The following is a 19,467-nucleotide window of genomic DNA, read 5'->3' as shown; positions in this document are numbered from 1 at the left end:
CGGAATCCAAATGCGTAAAATTTTTTAGACATTTATATTCCAAACTTCTCACGCTTTAGGGCCCCTAAAATGCCACGGCAGTATAAATACCCCACATGTGACCCTATTTCGGAAAGAAGACACCCCAAGGTATTCGCTGAGGGGCATATTGAGTCCATGAAAGATTGAACTTTTTGTCCCAAGTTAGCGGAAAGGGAGACTTTGTGACAAAAAAAAACAAAAAAACAATTTCCGCTTCTATTAACTCGCCATGCCCCTCATTGAATACCTTGGGGTGTCTTCTTTCCAAAATGGGGTCACATGTGGGGTATTTATACTGCCCATGCATTTTAGGGGCCCTAAAGCATGAGAAGAAGTCTGGGATCCAAATGTCTAAAAATGCCCTCCTAAAAGGAATTTGGGCCCCTTTGCGCATCTAGGCTGCAAAGAAGTGTCACACATGTGGAATCGCCATACTCAGGAGAAGTAGGGCAATGTGTTTTGGGGTGTCTTTTTACATATACCCATGCTGGGTGAGAGAAATATCTCTCTATAATGACAACTTTGTATAAAAAAATGGGAAAAGTAAAAATACACCCCAAAACACATTGCCCAACTTCTCCTGAGTACGGCGATAACACATGTGTGACACTTTTTTGTGGGCCCCTAAAATGCCAGGGCAGTATAACTACCCCACAAGTGACCCCATTTTGGAAAGAAGACACCCCAAGGTATTTCGTGATGGGCATAGTGAGTTCATGGAAGTTTTTATTTTTTGTCACAAGTTAGTGGAATATGAGACTTTGTAAGAAAAAAAACACAATTTTCCGCTAACTTGTGACAAAAAATAAAAAGTTCTATGAACTCACTATGCCCATCAGCGAATACCTTAGGGTGTCTACTTTCCAAAATGGGGTCATTTGTGGGGTTTTTCTACTGTCTGAGCATTGTAGAACCTCAGGAAACATGACAGGTGCTCAGAAAGTCAGAGCTGCTTCAAAACGCGGAAATTCACATTTTTGTACCATAGTTTGTAAACGCTATAACAACTGAAAGTGAAAAATTACTTTTTTTGCAAAAAATTTCGGTAAATTTCGATTAATTAAAAAAAAAAAAGAAAATGTCAGCAGCAATGAATTACCACCAAATGAAGGCTCTATTAGTGAGAAGAAAAGGAGGTAAAATTCTTTTGGGTGGTAAGTTGCATGACCGAGCAATAAACTGTGAAAGTAGTGTAGTGCAGAATTGTAAAAAGTGGTCTGGTCATTAAGGGTGTCTAATCTAGGGGAGCTGAGATAGTTAACCTGCTCCCTCTTTTCTTCCTAAAGTGGTTTCTTTTTTCCATAGTTCCCAAGATATTGTTCTACCTTCTCTGTGTCAGATCCCAAAGAATGAGAAAGACAAGAAATTACATTGTCTAGATGTGAGGAGATGCCTTTTACAGTACCTAGAAATCACTAGTGTCTGGAGGAAGTCCTCTAGACTTTTTGTTCAGTTTTGGTGAAGAACAAAGGTAATAAGGTTTCATCTAGAACACTATCTAGAAGGATAGTTGATACCATCTCTTTAGCCTATCACTCAACAGGGAAACCCGCTCCTTTAGGATTTGGTGCTCATTCAACCAGATCTAGCTCTACCTCCTGAGCAGAAAGAGCAGACGCATCCCTAGAGCAGATTTGTAGAACCGCTACCTGGAAGTCTCCTTGTACTTTCTTCCACCACTACAAGTTAGGTCTAGACTCTAGTGATCGATTATCATTTGGTAGGAAAGTTCTACAGGCAGTTGTTTCCCCCCTAGACTATTTCTTCTATTCTAGTCTTCTCTCAAGGTTGCTGTCATAAGCGTAAGGGAAATTTAGGATTACACTTACCAGTAATCACTTTTCCATGAGCCCATAACAGCACCCGGCATTTATTCCCTCCCTAAAAAAAATAAAAAAAAATAATAATAAATATGTTTAGTAGGTTGTTAGATGTGTTTTAGGACATGTTCTTGCAAATAACTGGTGGTATAGTGTCAAGGAACCATGAACCAGACGTACAACAAGAGATACGTGGAAATTAGAAGGCTTTATTGCAAATCAAGCTGTAAGCAAAAGTCCAAACGGATGGCTAAACCGGAGCAGGGTCTTGCGAAGCCAGAGGTCAGGAGCCAGAAGGGTAGTCAGACGAAGCCAGGATCAGGAACCAGAAGGGTAGTCAGACGAAGCCAGGATCAGGAACCAGCGGGGTAGTCAGACGAGGCCAGGATCAGGAACCAGAAGCAGCAGCAGTCTTAGAAGCATGTGCACACAGGAGGACCAAGCAAGGAACTGAAGCCACTGACCTCCTATATATATGAGCTAGGCATCCAGCTCCTCCCAGTGGGAAGGAGAAGCCGCAGGGTGGGAGGCTACAAGAAACCCAGAAACCAAGATGGCCGCCAGCACATGTCAAACGAAGGAGAACAGCAAGAAGGTAAGACCATGACATATAGGGGCCGAGTCTCTCCTTAAGACTAGCTCTCCACGAAAGTTCCTGTTTCCTGTCCAGGATGGAGGTGGTCTCTCAAGGGTGCTGTCATGGGCTCATGGAAAAGTGATCACCGGTGAGTGTAATCTTAAATTTCGTTTAATGCATTGGGGGACACAATTACCACCCTGTGTTTTCATTTTTCTTTCTGTCACCGGGCTGCTGTTCTTCTTCCTTCCCCGGTCCAGGACATGTTGGTTCTTTACTTTTGTTTCCCTCTGATACTGCTATTGGTACAAAATGGGTGTAGCAACATAGTGAATCTCCCAAAGACTGCTAAGTTAAATCATTGCGGTCTATAAGAGAAGTCATTGCGGTCTATGAGAGAAGTCAAAATCGAATCAATACTGGGTTGGGGGAGGCACACGGAACCACCAATGTATGTCATTAAACCATTCATACAAATGTAAGCAGCGGGTGCCAATCGTATCACATATCAGGCACCCGGCCTCTATGAGAGTGCACTGCGATCCCCGTCAATTATTGCAGTTCGGCGTATAGCAGCACCCTGTCATTAAGGCCAGGTGCCGGTATTTGATATGTCCGACACCCGTTGCTGCCCCCCCCCCCCCTCTGCCTCCTCATTGCTCTTCTCATTGGTGGCAGTGGTGGCACATCACAGTGGGGAGGGACTGCCTCGTCCACTGCTGCTGAGGAGAACATGGCGCATGCATAGAGAGGCGTGTGCCATGTTCTCTAACTGATACTATGCTGCACAGTAGCATAGCCTAGTATCTGAAAATAGCTAATCCCAGTATCAAATCGATCTGGGTCTCAAGTATTGATTGGGTATCGATACTTCGATACCTGGTGCAACCCTACTTTATACACTGTATAATAATCGGCTAGGGTCAGCCATCTACATGTAGAACAAGAGCTTTACTATTTAAATTTTAACTGGTGGCCATAGGCAGCACCACTTTTCTTAGCCACTCCCTACTCTCAAGAGTCATGGTCTCTGCTGGGACTTGTAGTTCTCTCACACACATTACATCACAGATTGGTTGAGTGTGTCCATTAATGGGAGACATTACCTGGATATCAGCAGACTCTGCTCACCCTCCAGGCTATCACATCCAGGGCTTCTCATGTATGTTGGAAGCTCTTTCCTATCCTCCTCCACCTTTAGTGTCCATTGACACGTCCGTAAGTGTTTTGTGGTCTGCAAATCGTAGATCCGCAAAACACAGATACTGGCTGTGCGCGTTCCGCATTTTGCAGCCCTATGATTGAAATGCCTATTATTTTCCACGATTGCGGACAAGAATAGGACATGCTCTATCTTTTTTTTCCGAGCCGCAAAAAACGGAACTACAGATGCGGATAGCACACGTTGTTGTGTTGTCATGAAATAACTATCCCTGGGTTACTGGTTCTGCAGCCTTTTGTATCAGTCCAGGACAACCGTAGTACTACATATGATTGTCTTACAGTCTTTCAACTAATCTCATCCTTGCAGGCACAGCAGCCCGTCTGGAAGATGACAGATCTTACAGATTGTTGGTCTAGAAATGTCCCATATAGAGCCACAGTGCCCCATTTATAACCCCTTAAAAACGACACAATGACACGTGTTGTCATTATTATTATTTTTTATTTCTCTATCCGTATGTTTTTGAATTATGGGAGGAAACCGGAGTACCCGGAGAAAACCCACGCAAACACGGGGAGAACATACTAACTCCTTGCAGATGTTGTCCCAGATGTTAACCCAGGACCCCATCGCTGCAAGGCAACAGTGCTAGCCACTGTGCCACCGTGCTGCCCATAAGATGTATTACTAAACTCTAGAAAATGGTCCGACCATGGAGTAGACTCGTGATGATGTAGCTCTCCTCCATAAAAGCTGTAACGTTTCTCTTTGTTATATCAGTTTTCCTTGTCGCTTTTGCAGCACCTGATGCGTCTGAGGGAGTGCAGGATCTATGACAGGATGCTTTAGTTGGGATCAGGGTCATAGATGAATATTCTTTCTTGATGTTCTTTATTGGAAGGAGCCTTTATATTATGGTGGTTAGGAGGTATCAGTCGGACATGTACCGCTTTACTGAATCTCACATGCTTGCTTGACACAGGGCCTTGCACAATTTTGGAATCAGCCCTTGGTGGATCTTCCACAATCTTCTTGTTGATGTGCAGGTTCTTGGCAGCTGAGAGCCTTGGATGCTGATGGGACATTTCATCTTCTTGCAGGCTTAGTATAAACCATACAGCCAAGATCAGTAGTAAAATGACTGGTGACATCAATCCAACACACACTGTTCCATGGATGAGCCGAGCACGATATGTTCCAACACAGTCTAATAGGACCTGTCTGCAGACCACAGGTGGTGGGGTGTCCTGTAAAAGTAAGAAACAGCAGAAAGAAAGACTAAGTTGCAACCTATGAGACTTAATTGCAGCTTTTATTTTCTAGCATGGAACAGATCTGGAGGAGTAATATGGCTGACTGCAAACACAGATTATGTGGGAATTTGTAGCTTACCCTTGAGAACTTTGATATTATCCATTTATATGTCCTCTGAAACATTGTTGGCTTCACTAGGGGTGCAGTGGATTTCGGTTGATTATTCTGTAAAACATAGTGAGAATAAGCACATGGATCCCATGAGTAAAGGAGCTGAGGCAGGTAAAATAATAACTACATGCCGAATCTATGAGCTGAACTTACATCAATGCAACACTCTCGTGTCCGTCTATGACCCGGCAGAACATACAGGTCATCAACTGGATTTGATAAGAATTCCTGCAACAAAACATAATCTGTTATATAGGACTGTGGACACCTGGGATCAGGGGATGCTAGTGATGCTAATAATAGGGGCTGCTGTGTACATGAGGATATGGGCTTGCTTTACAGTGTTGGCTTAGGATAACCATTTTGAACATGACCTGAGCTCCCCTTCTTAGCATGTGCCCTTGTCTATAAGTATTTTAATAGTTCTATCGGCGCTGTACAGACAGTAAAGTAATAGTAAACTCACCCCAAAGAGATGGTATATTATTCTTATGTGGGGAACAGTGTCCTCTGACTGGAAGTCCTGAAACATAACATACTATAATATGTCAGGCAAGAACACAGATATATACAAGGATGTGCTAATCATGATAATAATAAATCTTATATCGTATGGATAGTACTTGAACACTTACCTTAAACTTCCATGGTTTTGGGTTATTTGCTGGACTGTCATTGAACAGAATGGTATTTATCCAGTATGAAAAGTCCTGGAAGAGACAATCGAGTACATCCAGTTATATCCTTTCTCCCCAGAGTACATTAGACTTCAGGGATTCTGGGTAGAAATTCCTAGGAATAATCTTTCCCCCCATCAATAAGAGAAAATACTTACCAGCATTGAGTGCGTAGGTTGGATTAAATCCAAAAACGCAAGTAGTAGAATGATCCTCATTGTCTCCAAGAGGGCAGTCTCCTATCACCAAAGTATGGCAAAGCAGAAACAAGCTTCCGGTGTTTGGAGGCGCTGTATAGAACCCCCAGGAGGTGACATCATAATACATTGTGTGACATCATGCCCAAGCCAAACCCACCGTTGTGACATCATCACAGCACCAGATGCAAGCAGCTGCATTCATTAACAGTACAAGTAACATCTTATTTGGATATTTTTTTGTCCATATAAATGGACAAAAAAATACAATAAATATATTTAAATAAAATATAGTTAATTGGCCAAACTTGAGTTCAGTATATAACTATGGCATGGGGAATGGGAGAAGTAGATTTGATTGAGAGCGGCACTTTCTATATAATGGCCTTTATTCTTGCTGTTTAAGCCCCTTATAGTGTTTGCCCGTCTCAGACATTGATGGAATATCTCTAGGATATGCCATCAATATCAGATAGGTGCAGCTCCCACCTCTGGGACCAGCTCATATCTCCAGAATGGGGCCAGCAAAGTGAAGAAGAGCACACTGCACATGCGTGGTTTGCATTCCGTTTACTTGTATGGGAGCACATTCCACTATTTTCAGAAGTCCCATAGTGGTGAATAGAGAGCGTACTACGCATGCATGGCCACCTCTCCACTCACCGCAAGGGAATGCCGGAAAAAGCTGAGGTTAGGTCATGTGATATTTTTATAGAGCCGGTCGATACGGACGTGGCGATACCTAATATGTATACTTTTTTTTATTTATGTAAGTTTTACACAATAATAAAATTTTTGAAACAAAAAAGAAAATCATGTTTTATTGTCTCCATATTCTGAGAGCCATAGTTTTTTTAGTTTTTGGGCGATTATCTTAGCTAGGGTCTCATTTTTTGTAGTATAAGATGACGGTTTGATTGGCACTATTTTGTGGTGCATATGACTTTTTGATCGCTTGCTATTACACTTTTTGTGATGTAAGGTGACAAAATCTTTTTTATTTAGCACAGTTTTTATTTTTTACGGTGTTCATCTGAGAGATTAGGTCATGTGATATATTTATAGAGCCGGTCGATACGAACGCGGCGATACCAAATATGTGTACTTTTTTATTATTTATGTAAGTTTTTCACAATAACAGCTTTTTTCAGTAAAAAAAAATGATGTTTTAGTGTCTCCATATTCTGAGCCATATTTATTTATTTTTTTGGACGATTGTCTCAGGTAGGGGCTCATTTTTTTCGGGATGATGTGACAATTAGATTGGTACTATTTTGGTGGGCAAATGCCTTTTTGATCGCTTGCTGTTGTACTTTTTGTGATGTAAGGTGACAAAAAAATGGTTTATTTATCACAGTTTTTATTTTTTATTTTTTACAGTGTTCATCTGAGGGGTTAGGTCATGTGATATGTTTATAGAGCCGGTCGATACGGACGCGGTGATACCTAATATGTATACTTTTTTCCCCCCTATTTTTAACCAATTTTTTTAAACTGTATTTAAGGAAAATTACGTTTTTGTTTATTTTTACTTGAAACAAATTTTTTGGAGGGAAAACTTTATTTTTACAACTTTGTTTTCACATTTTTTTGGTCCCAAAAAATGTGGGACTTGAACTTTGGGGGGTATATTCCTTTACAATGCATTCCAATACTTCTGTATTGGAATGCATTGGCTGTATGAGTAATGCTGTGTGTATTACTCATACAGCTTCCGGGGCCTGTGAGATCCGGTGAGATCACCGGAAGGCAGCGCGATGCCTTCCTTACACATTGCGCTGCCTTCCATGCCATCGGGTCCCCCCTATAGCCGCATGGGGATCCGATGGCACCGCCCGATTGCCGCTGCAAACCGCAGGTAAAGCCACAAACCGCAGGTCTCAATTGACCTGCGGTTAGTGGCGATCGCCGATATGGGGGGTCACAAGACCCCCCGGCGTTGTGACAGGATGCCCGCTGAATGATTTCAGCGGGCATCCTGTTCCGATTAACCCCCGCCGCGCTGCAATCGCGGTTTAAACCCATGACGTACCGGTACGTCATGGGTCCTTAAGGACTCGGGAACCATGCCGTACCGATACATCATGGGTCCCTAACGGGTTAAACAACAGTATCTCCATAGTCTAAGAGTCCGTTTTTTTGTTTTTTTTTGCCGATTGTCTTAGTTAAATTGGCACTATTTTGGGGGGCATATGACTTTTTTTGGGACCGTGTTCATCTAAGGGTTTAAGTCATGGGATATTTTTTATAGAGCAGATTCTTAGAGACGCAGCGAAACCTAATATGTCTACTTTTTTTTATTTATTTTTGTTTTACAAAATATCATTAAAAAAAAAAAATTATTTGGGTGTCTCAAGTCTGAGAACAATAGTTTTCTTTTTCAATTGTCAGTGGTTAAATGGAATTAAAATTGGGGAAGGGATTTATAAATGTAGTACTCCATGGAAGTGTGGTACTCCCTGAAGCAACCAATAATGCAGAGGCCCGGATGATCGGGGCACATGTCACACTGAGTGGTGGTGTCCTTCCGTATACCCCTCATGTGACACACTCTACACCTTTTTTGGGTCCGTCCCTTGTTTCCAGTATGGGGGACCACACCTGGAAAGTGTTGGCCAGGGACGATCCGGGCACCTCCAGTTCCCGAGGTACTCTGGCCTGCTTTTTTCCCGGTCAGAAAAGATCAGGGCCTTGAGGACTGCCTCATAGAACTGGAGGAATTTCCCTGTGCTGCCAGCGCTCCGGGACAGCACAAAAAGAGTTGTACAAGGCAACCTGTACCAAGTAGACCACAACTTTTTTGTAACATGACCGGGATTTGCGCATGGCGTTATATGGCTTGAGGACTTTATCAGAGAGATCAACACCTCCCATATACCGATTGTAGTTGACGATACAATCGGGCTTAAAGACAGTTGCCATGGAACCTCGCATAGGGACACGGATGATGACGTTACCGTAAATTTTGGACAGTACAATGACATCCCTCTTGTCCTTATGAAATCTGGCAGCTCAAAGGGAGTGTCTTTTCTGCTGCAGCTAAGGGCGCATGTGCATGCTCTCCCTATCACAGTGAGGAGCCAGTTGAAGGATGAAACTGAGCATGTGCGGCCATCTCCATGAGCATGTCATAGAAATAAGAAAAAAAAAACAGCAGGTGGCGCTACACAGATATATTTTATTGAATAACTCTGTGGCTTTGCAAAATTTTTTATTACATATAAATACAAAAGTATTCAGACCCTGGTGCTGGTTTGAAAACTGTAGAATATTTTCTGTGGGACAACCCCTTTAAATGCTGTGGGGGGTGAAATGTGTACTGAAATGTAGGTCAGCATCATTACACGGGACAAGAATGAATTTGCAGATGATTGCGACAATATCCTTACAGATATGGCTGAAATGTGTACTAATGGTAAATTTGTCACATGTAGAGGCACATCTATCTTGAGATGATCTTCTTGTTGTGTACATGGGTTCTTCAAGCAGCTACCCTTTCTTTGGCCCCACTTAAATGATTGACATTCTACCCGCGGTTGCTCAATCTGATCATGATGTGTTCACATTTCTTTTTAAATGCAGTCTCTTCACAGGAAACTCTTCTTGCCCTTACAAATTCAAACATGTGTGGGTTTTTGTGGGTCTACAAAAGCCTCTAATATGAACACGTCATTAGACAGGCCCTTATCAATTGGGCATTTAAAAGATGACTAGCAATCGGAAGTTGGTGAGTATTTCTACAGAATTGGGATGTAATATGTATAATAATGCCCTCAGGCCTAATTAAAGGCATAAATGAATAACAGGCTAAGGCTAGGTCTACACGATGACATTTCTTGCGCGACATTTTGTTGCACTAATGTTGCGTAACAATTTTTATAATGGCAGTCTATGGTGTCGCACTGCAACATGCGACATGCTGCGACTATGACGCAACAGTCACAGAAAATACATTTGAGATGGATTTTTCTGCGACTGTTGCGTTGCAGTCGCAGCATGTTGCTTGTTGCAGTGCGACACTATAGACTGCCATTATAAAAATTGTTGCGCGACACTGGTGCAACAAAATGTTGCACTATAAATGTCGCAGTGTAGTTGTGCACTATCTATCGCACGACTTATTGTCGCGCGACAAATGTCGTCGTGTAGACCTAGCCTTATGAGTGCTACACCTGGCCAGTCGAATACGCTGATAGGCTGATGAAAAAGATCCTGGTTCTCTTTGGAATGATTGGGTGCAGTCGGAGAAAGCCTGCATGTCAGTCCAGTTCACTTGGTATATCTGAAGAGCAAAAGAGCAAAAGCACCTGGGTGAGAGCAACTGGCTGATGTAAATGTGGCATGGGGATGGGGAAAGGTGGATTGTGCAGAATAACAGATTTTACTGTCATTACTGGTGAACTTCCCGGGGTGGAGATGAAGCCCCAGGAAGGAAGATTGAGCTTCTGGGAGGAATATGAAGCCCGCTGTGGGGTAACTAAGCCCACCACGAGTCCTTGAGGGCCAGGCAGAAAGTTGGGTATCTCGGCCAATGGTCTTCAAATTAATTGACATGATAAGCTTACTAAATGTTTGCAAGACCCATTTAAACACAGTTTTAAATCTCTGGCCCAGGATGTATGGCCCCTGCTGGATGGATCGGCAGTCTACCTCCTGCTTTTTCCTTCCGCGAACCCATATTGTTCTGATCCTTCTGCATTTGATAAAGGATGACTTTCGGCTTTGCTGAATCTGGGAGGCTGTTTGGTGGTAGGAACATCTATTTTTTCATCTAATTCAATTATGCTAATACCAGAATTTGGGTCAACTGGGCCCTTAAGGTATTGTTTAATAAGATAAGCACCAATCTTCACACAAGCAAATCATTTAATCCCATGGAAATGTATGGAGGTCTAAAGATAAAGTCTCTACTCACAGCATGAGGTGGACAGGCTGTAGGACTACATAGGAATATGAGTAAATATACATATTAGGGCTCATGTACACGTTTGTTAGTGTTTTATTGTCTGTAAATGGCGGATCCGCAAAAGCCAGATCCCAGCCGAGTACATGCAACCTTTCTTTTCTATTCGTCTTGCTCTGCATCCCAGGACACACTCAAAAGCTCTGCTTGCAGTGTTTTTGTGTGCGTCATTGGAACACAATGAATTGGAATGAGATGCATTTTGGTGCACTTTGTTCCCTTCAGTTCAGTTTTGTCCCCTTTTGACTATGAATGGTGACAAAACTGAAGCGTTTTCCCCACTTTTGAGATCCTATGACGGATCTCAATAGCTGAAAGTGAAAGCGCAGATGTGAAAGCATCCTAACTCTGCAAGGACACTCAGAAATGTCCTTGTGGAGTTAAATGCACCCCCCCCCCCAGATGTATATAAATGGGCAGTCAACAACTGGTTAACGTTGCCCACTTTAATGAAGACAATTAACGTGATCATCTAGTTCAAGAAAAATCGCCTCTCCACTCATTTTAAGGGTTCCCGCAGGGGATTACAATAAAGTAATATGACAATATATTGTAATATGACAATATAGTCACATACAGCATGCAAAGAGCATGTAGTATTGAACATGGTAAAAAACTAATTAGAATGCGAGCAGTCATATTCCAGAGATATGTGTCCTTGTCTTCTGTCTTCTTGGAATGTGGGGGTGTTGATGGTAGGCTCGACGGGTCCTCAAGATATGAGGTCTTCTTGTTAAAACAGTTTTTATGCGTATATAAGTATAATGTTCTCAAGCACAACATAATATATTATTAATATGAATGAATTTAGATTACAGGCAGGCAGGGTATCAGAAATAATTTATTTCTTTAACGTTTTTCACAATTTTGATCATTACATTATCACACATATGTATTTCTAATTGATTTATTAGCTAACTATCTATCCTACCTGTCTAGAAAAGGCCCCTTAGACTGCCTGTACTGCATGAAGTATACAGATAAGATGCATAGATCATGGGATGTTAGACATCCATTCCTGGCCGCCTCATAGTAGCCATTTCATCTGAACATTCACACATCTTTATGGAGTTGTTGACAACACACACACATATAATTATCTACCTAAAAAGATGACGACAGCCAGCCATAGGTGCATCCCAACACAAGGACCACCCCGGAGTAATCCCCGGTGAAATCACGCTTTTAGGGCATTGACTCTTCTTGTAAGAGTGGTGCTCAAACTGCTAGGGTGCATCTGTGGGACCCGCTTTCAGAGATGATGTCCTCCACCCAACTCTCAAAAAGCTGAGGGGTCTTCAGGAGAGGTGGGCAGTCGAGCTGGGCTATCAGACGGTCATCTCTGTAGCTGTGATGTCATCCTTCCTACAAAATGGACATATCCACGCCCTCAACTAGGAGTATAACATATTACTCATTTCTAGGCAATAATTAAATGTTATATCAATAGAGGAGAAGCAGAAAAGTGGAAAGAAACCAGACATGAACCAAAACTCTGATAATGATTGATACAAGAAATCAGAGTTAAGTCTTTCCTGCCACATTTTCTCCTCTTTTGATCATTACACTATCACTTACATATGCATTTCTCATTTGTTAGCTAACTATCTTCCCTACCTGTCCATAAATGGCCACTTAGACTTCCCGTACTGCATGAAGTATCCAGATAAGCTGCATAGATCATGGGATGTTAGACATCCATTCCTGGTTGTCTGATAGTAGCCATTTCATCTAAACATTCGCAAATCTGTATGGGGTTATTGACAGCATACACCTACATCATTATCTTATAGAATGATGATAGTCAGCCAGAGGTGCATCCCAACACAAGTACCACCCTGGAGTAATTCCCCAGTGAAATCACTCAGGGTATGGACTCTTGTAGGAGTGGTGCTCAAACTGCTAGGATGCATCTGTGGGACCCTCTTTCAGAGATGATGTCCTCCACTTGACTGAGGGGTCTTCAGGAGAGGTCGGCAGTCGAGCTAGGATATCAGACGGTCAACTCTGTAGCTGTGATGTCATCCTTCCTTCAAAATGAACATATGCACACCTTCAAGGAAGAATACAACATATAAATCATTTTCAGGCAATTGTGGAGGCAATAGAGGAGAAATATAAAATTTGATGTAAACTAGAAATAAACCAAAACTCTGATAACGACTGATGCAAGAAATTATTTCAACTTCTAGAATAATGGTCTCCAACCTCTGGCTCAGCAAGTGCTGCTGTAGAAATACAACTCCCATCATCCCATAATAGCCAGCAACTGTAAGAACATGTTTGGAGTTGTTTTCCACTCACCAAACATCTCAGGGGTAATTTATCAAGAGCAGGGGGATGCATTTAATTTATCATGAAGTTCATGCCTGGTTAAAAATGAACCGCCTCCGGACCGCCTAACGCAGGATCGCGGTCCGGAGACGGCTGTCTCAGGCAGTGTCACGCATATATGCGTCATCCCGCGAGACGCGAGATTTCCTGTGAACGAGCACACACAGGCGCGCGCGTTCACAGGATCGGAAGGTAAGCGAGTAGATCTACAGCCTGCCAGCGGCGATCGTTCGCTGGCAGGCTGTAGATGCAATTTTTTTAACCCCTAACAGGTCTAATATACCTGCTACCTGGTCCTCTGGTGGTCCCTTTTGCTTGGATCGACCACCAGAGGACACAGGCAGCTCTGTAAAGTAGCACCAAACACCACTACACTACACTACACCTCCCCTGGTCACTTATTAACCCCTGATCCCCCTATATAGACTCCATGATCACCCCCCTGTCATTGATCACCCCCCTGTAAGGCTCCATTCAGATGTCCGTATGTGTTTTACTGATCCACGGATCCATGGATCGGATCCGCAAAACACATACGGATGCCTGAATGGAGCCTTACAGGGGGGTGATCAATAACAGGGGGGGGGGGGGTGATCACCCCATATAGACTCCCTGATCACCCCCTGTCATTGATCACCCCCCTGTCATTGATCACCCCCCTGTCATTGATCACCCCCCGTAAGGCTCCATTCAGACGTCCGTATGTGTTTTGCGGATCCACGGATCCATTGATCGGATCCGCAAAACACATACGGACGTCTGAATGGAGCCTTACAGGGGGGTGATCAATGACAGGGTGGTGATCACCCCATATAGACTCCCTGATCACCCCCCTGTCATTGATCACCCCCCTGTAAGGCTTCATTCAGACATTTTTTTGGCACAAGTTAGCGGAAATTGATTATTATAAAAAAAAATTCTTACAAAGTCTCATATTCCACTAACTTGTGTCAAAAAGTAAAATCTCACATGAACTCACCATACCCCTCACGAAATCCAAATGCGTAAAATTTTTTAGACATTTATATTCCAGACTTCTTCTCACGCTTTAGGGCCCCTAAAATGCCAGTACAGTATAAATACCCCACATGTGACCCGATTTCGGAAAGAAGACACCCCAAGGTATTCCGTGAGGGGCATATTGAGTCCATGAAAGATTGAAATTTTTGTCTCAAGTTAGCGGAAAGGGAGACTTTGTGAGAAAAAAACAAAAAAAAATCAATTTCCGCTAACTTGTGGCAAAAAAAATAAAAAATTCTATGTACTTGCTAGGCCCCTCATTGAATACCTTGGGGTGTCTTCTTTCCAAAATAGGGTCACATGTGGGGTATTTATACTGCCCTGGCATTTTAGGTGCCGTAAAGCGTGAGAAGAAGTCTGGGATCCAAATGTCTAAAAATGCCCTCCTAAAAGGAATTTGGGCCCCTTTGCGCATCTAGGCTGCAAATAAGTGTCACACATGTGGTATCGTCGTACTCAGGAGAAGTTGGGCAATGTGTTTTGGGGTGTCATTTTACATATACCCATGCTGGGTGAGATAAATATCTTGGTCAAATGCCAACTTTGTATAAAAAAATGGGAAAAGTTGTCTTTTGCCGAGATATTTATCTCACCCAGCATGGGTATATGTAAAATGACACCCCAAAACACATTGCCCAACTTCTCCTGAGTTCGGCGATACCACATGTGTGACACTTTTTTGCAGCCTAGGTGGGCAAAGGGGCCCACATTCCAAAGAGCACTTTTAGGATTTCACAGGGAATTTTTTACACATTTTGATTTCAAACTACTTCTCATGCATTAGGGCCCCTAAAATGCCAGGGCAGTATAACTTCCCCACAAGTGACCCCATTTTGGAAATAAGACACCCCAAGGTATTCCGTGAGGGGCATGGCGAGTTCCTAGAATTTTTTATTTTTTGTCACAAGTTAACGGAAAATGATGATTTTTTTTTTCTTACAAAGTCTCATATTCCACTAACTTGTGACAAAAAATAAAAACTTCCATGAACTCACTATGCCCATCACGAAATACCTTGGGGTGTCTTCATTCCAAAATGGGGTCACATGTGGGGTATTTATACTGCCCTGGCATTTTAGGGGACCTAATGTGTGAGAAGTAGTTTGAAATCAAAATGTGTAAAAAATGCCCTGTGAAATCCTAAAGGTGCTCTTTGGAATGTGGGCCCCTTTGCCCACCTAGGCTGCAAAAAAGTGTCACACATGTGGTATCGCCGTACTCAGGAGAAGTTGGGCAATGTGTTTTGGGGTGTCATTTTACATATATCTATGCTGGGTGAGAGAAATATCTCGGCAAAAGACAACTTTTCCCATTTTTTTATACAAAGTTGGCATTTGAACAAGCATGGATATATGTAAAATGTGCATTTTTTACACATTTTGATTTCAAACTACTTCTCACACATTAGGGCCCCTAAAATGCCAGGGCATTATAACTACCCAAAAAGTGACCCCATTTTGGAAAGAAGACACCCCAAGGTATTTCGTGATGGGCATAGTGTGTTCATGGAAGTTTTTATTTTTTGTCACAAGACTTTGTAAGGAAAAAATTAATAAAAAAAATCATCATTTTCCGCTAACTTGTGACAAAAAATAAAATGTTCTATGAACTCACTATGCCCATCAGCAAATACCTTAGGGTGTCTACTTTCTGAAATGGGCTCATTTGTGGGGGTTTTCTACTGTCTGGGCATTGTAGAACCTCAGGAAACATGAAAGTCAGAGATGCTTCAAAAAGCGGGAATTCTCATTTTTGTACCATAGTTTGTAAACGCTATAACTTTTACCCAAACCATTTTCTTTTTACCCAAACATTTTTTTTTATCAAAGACATGTAGAACAATAAATTTAGAGAAAAATGTATATATAGATGTTGTTTTTTTAGAAAAATTTTACAACTGAAAGTGAAGAATATAATTTTTTTGCAAAAAAATCTGTAAATTTTGATTAATAACAAAAAAAGTAAAAATATCAGCAGCAATGAAATACCACCAAATGAAAGCTCTATTAGTGAGAAGAAAAGAAGGTAAAATTCATTTGGGTGGTAAGTTGCATGACTGAGCAATAAACGGTAAAAGTAGTGTAGTGCATAATTGTAAAAAGTGTTCTGGTCATTAAGGGTGTTTAAACTAGGGGAGCTGAGGTGGTTAAGTGCATCCTCTGACAGTCTATGCGCCCTGAATTAATTCTTGGCCAGCTCACAGCTGCCATAGATTTCGGTCATCATTTACAGCAGAAAACTGGCATACATTAAGTAAATCTTCTGGGGCTGATGTCCAAGCCCACCCCTTTCAAAAAAGGAGAGGCTGGCAGTAAAACGCCATTTACAAACATTTAAAAAAGAATTTGCAACTTTTTGTTTATCAGTTTTCTGTTGTACAAGAATGATAAATCTCTCCTTGTGCTGTGGACTACCAAAAGCAGTGGACATATTAATTAGGCTACTTTCACACTCGCGTTTGGTGCTGATCCGTCATGGATCTGCACAATGGATCCGTTCAGATAATACAACCGCCTGCATTAGTTCTGAACGGATCAGTTTGTATTATCTTTAACATAGCCAAGACGGATCCGTCTTGAACATCATTGAAAGTCAATGGAGGACGGATCCGTTTTCTACTGTGCCAGATTGTGTCATAGAAAACAGATCCGTCCCCATTGACTTACATTGTGGCTCAGTTTCGTCAGACGGACACCAAAGCGGAATGGAGATGGAACGAAGGCAAACTGAGGCATACTGATGCATTCTGATTGGATCCTTTTCCATTCAGAATGCATTAGGGCAAAACTGATCAGTTTTGGACCGCTTGTGAGAGCCATGAACGGATCTCACAAACGGAAAGCCAAAACGCCAGTTTGAAAGTAGCCTTAATCATCGCCTCTCCTTACCTTGGTGTTATCATGGTTGCTGTTGTTTGTGTGACCAGTGACAGTGACCAGTGAAATAGGGGGAACATTGGCCAGTAAGATAGAGCAGCATCCAGGAAGAGAGGGGAGATAGTAAGCAGTAAGATAGGACAGAGACCAGTAAGATAGGATGAATAATAACCAGTATGATAGGGTAATGACCAGTAAGACAGGACAGTGGAAATGTCAGACTATTAAGACCACTGATACATACGATAATCGGCGATACAGTAATTAATAATGGGTAAGTTGTGAGAGTCACCCACAATAAATATCATCCATAACCCCAATTGTAGTATCAAAAAACTGATTTTACTGATTCATGACCATATCCAAAAACAGGACATTGAGATAACCCATAATTCCCAACATATCTTCTTTGGTGTTCTATATCATCAATCTCAGTGAATTGAAGATAGGACAGATAGCAGTAAAATAGGGCGGATAGAGACCAGTAAGGTAAGGTAATAATAAGTAAGTTAGGACAGTGACCAGTAATATTTGGAAGTGAATTGTAAGATAAGGCAGTGATCTATAAATTAGGGTGGGAAGTGACCAGTACGATGAAGGGGGCAGTGAATAGATGAACCAAAGGCACTTGAACCTTGTTGGCTGCTATGAACAAGCTCCACTCGTCTTATGCAGTGGTTTAGATGAACCTCTTCATACACATAAATCATCCCCTACAGTTCCCTGGTCCAGTAATGATCCCCCTCCTGCAATGTCTGACTGAGAACTTACCAGGATCTAAAGAGGGGTCGCAGATGTCACTACAGACACACGGGTGCTTCTCTCTTGCAGACAGAGGGGGTATGCAGCAAAGCCGGGAGACATCTTCCTCCTGCAGCCGGCAACCAGGAATGACAGTTTGTAACAGCAATTATCATTCATGTTCTTGAGGGGCAGTGCTGATTGGTTGTTCAGATTCTAATCCACCAATCAGCAGCTCTCTGTTCTCTACAGCCTGGGACTGGAGGAGCACACAACAGCCCGAGCCCTGAGTGCAGCACAACTGATGTGTGCGACTGCCAGGTGGACCAATTATTACCCCCATAGCAAAGTGTTGGTAGGGTTGATGCAAATTACATTTCCCATTAGTGTCCATACTTTTGCTTTTTTCCCCTGAAATACCTCAACTTTTTTGTTTATAGCAAGGTACATATGGTTAAAGGAAAACATTTTTTTTATTTCACTATGCCGTAAATAAGCATTATTATTAATCTCACTAGATGGATTTTCACCTTCCTGACAGAGCCTAGTTTTAAAAATCTGTAACTTTGTGATGCTTTAATTATCCAAGCCATTAAGAGACTCTTTTTCTAAATTTTCAAAATTTTTATTTCTCTGCTTTTGCATTTAACTTTTTTTGTGATATGTTTAATTTAATTCTGTATTTGGGATAAAAAGCAAAAAGAAAAGAAAAAAGAAGAATATTCAGGAGGCTTCTGAAAAATGGAGAGATCTATTGCATGAGTTGGCAAATCTCCTGGGCATCACGGAAGCATTCTGGCACTTCCCGTACTATAATCCTCCATGAACCTGTGTGTGTGATCAGATGCAGCTCTGGTACCCAAATGTACACCGAGGGGGCAGTGCCATGTCATGAAAAGGATGTGTGGCCTATTAGAATTGTGCATGGTCTGCAGAAAGGGGCTGTGCATTGTGCCTGTGTATACTATGAAAGGGACATGGCAGACTCCAGGAAATCAAGCACTGATGGCCAAACCTAAGGAAAGGGCATCAGAATTAAAGTTGCAATGAAAACTTGCTCTGCTATATGGCTGCCCAACTGCTGTGCACAGTACATTACACACCAACAGTGGCGTAGCGTGGGTAGCCAGCACCCAGGCAAGGCAAGTATTGCGCCCCCCCCCCCAACCTGTGACCACGCCCCTTTTTAAAAACAAATAATGTAATAAATGTCACCTGCAGTCCTATGTAACACCACCGATAACACAGTGATAACTCTGAGTTCAGATAATGTAATAGATGTCTCCTGCAGTCCTATGTAACACCACAGATAACACAGTGATAGCTCTCTGAGTACAGATAATGTAGTAGATGGGTGTGAGGCCCCAGAATTCAGAACACACACAGTGTGACCTCAAGTCTGGGGCCAGGCTGAGGCAGTGTGGGACAAATTCTATATACCCCCTCCCCCCCTACCCTACCGTGAAACAGATATTTGGATGGACATAACATACATTGCTATGAAATATACAGGAGAATACAGTTCCATACCTGTTACATCCAGTGACATCTCCTGTGATGCAGACTTTCCTCAACGTCCTCATTCGGAGATAGGACCATCATGACACCTTCTTTCAGCCGCGTCTCGTCTCTGCAAAGTTTCGCAGAAAAT

This window comes from Bufo gargarizans, chromosome 7, assembly GCF_014858855.1.
Source record: "Bufo gargarizans isolate SCDJY-AF-19 chromosome 7, ASM1485885v1, whole genome shotgun sequence".
Lineage (NCBI taxonomy): Eukaryota > Metazoa > Chordata > Amphibia > Anura > Bufonidae > Bufo > Bufo gargarizans.
The sequence above is the reverse complement of the archived record's forward strand: the minus strand, read 5'-3'. Positions refer to the sequence as shown.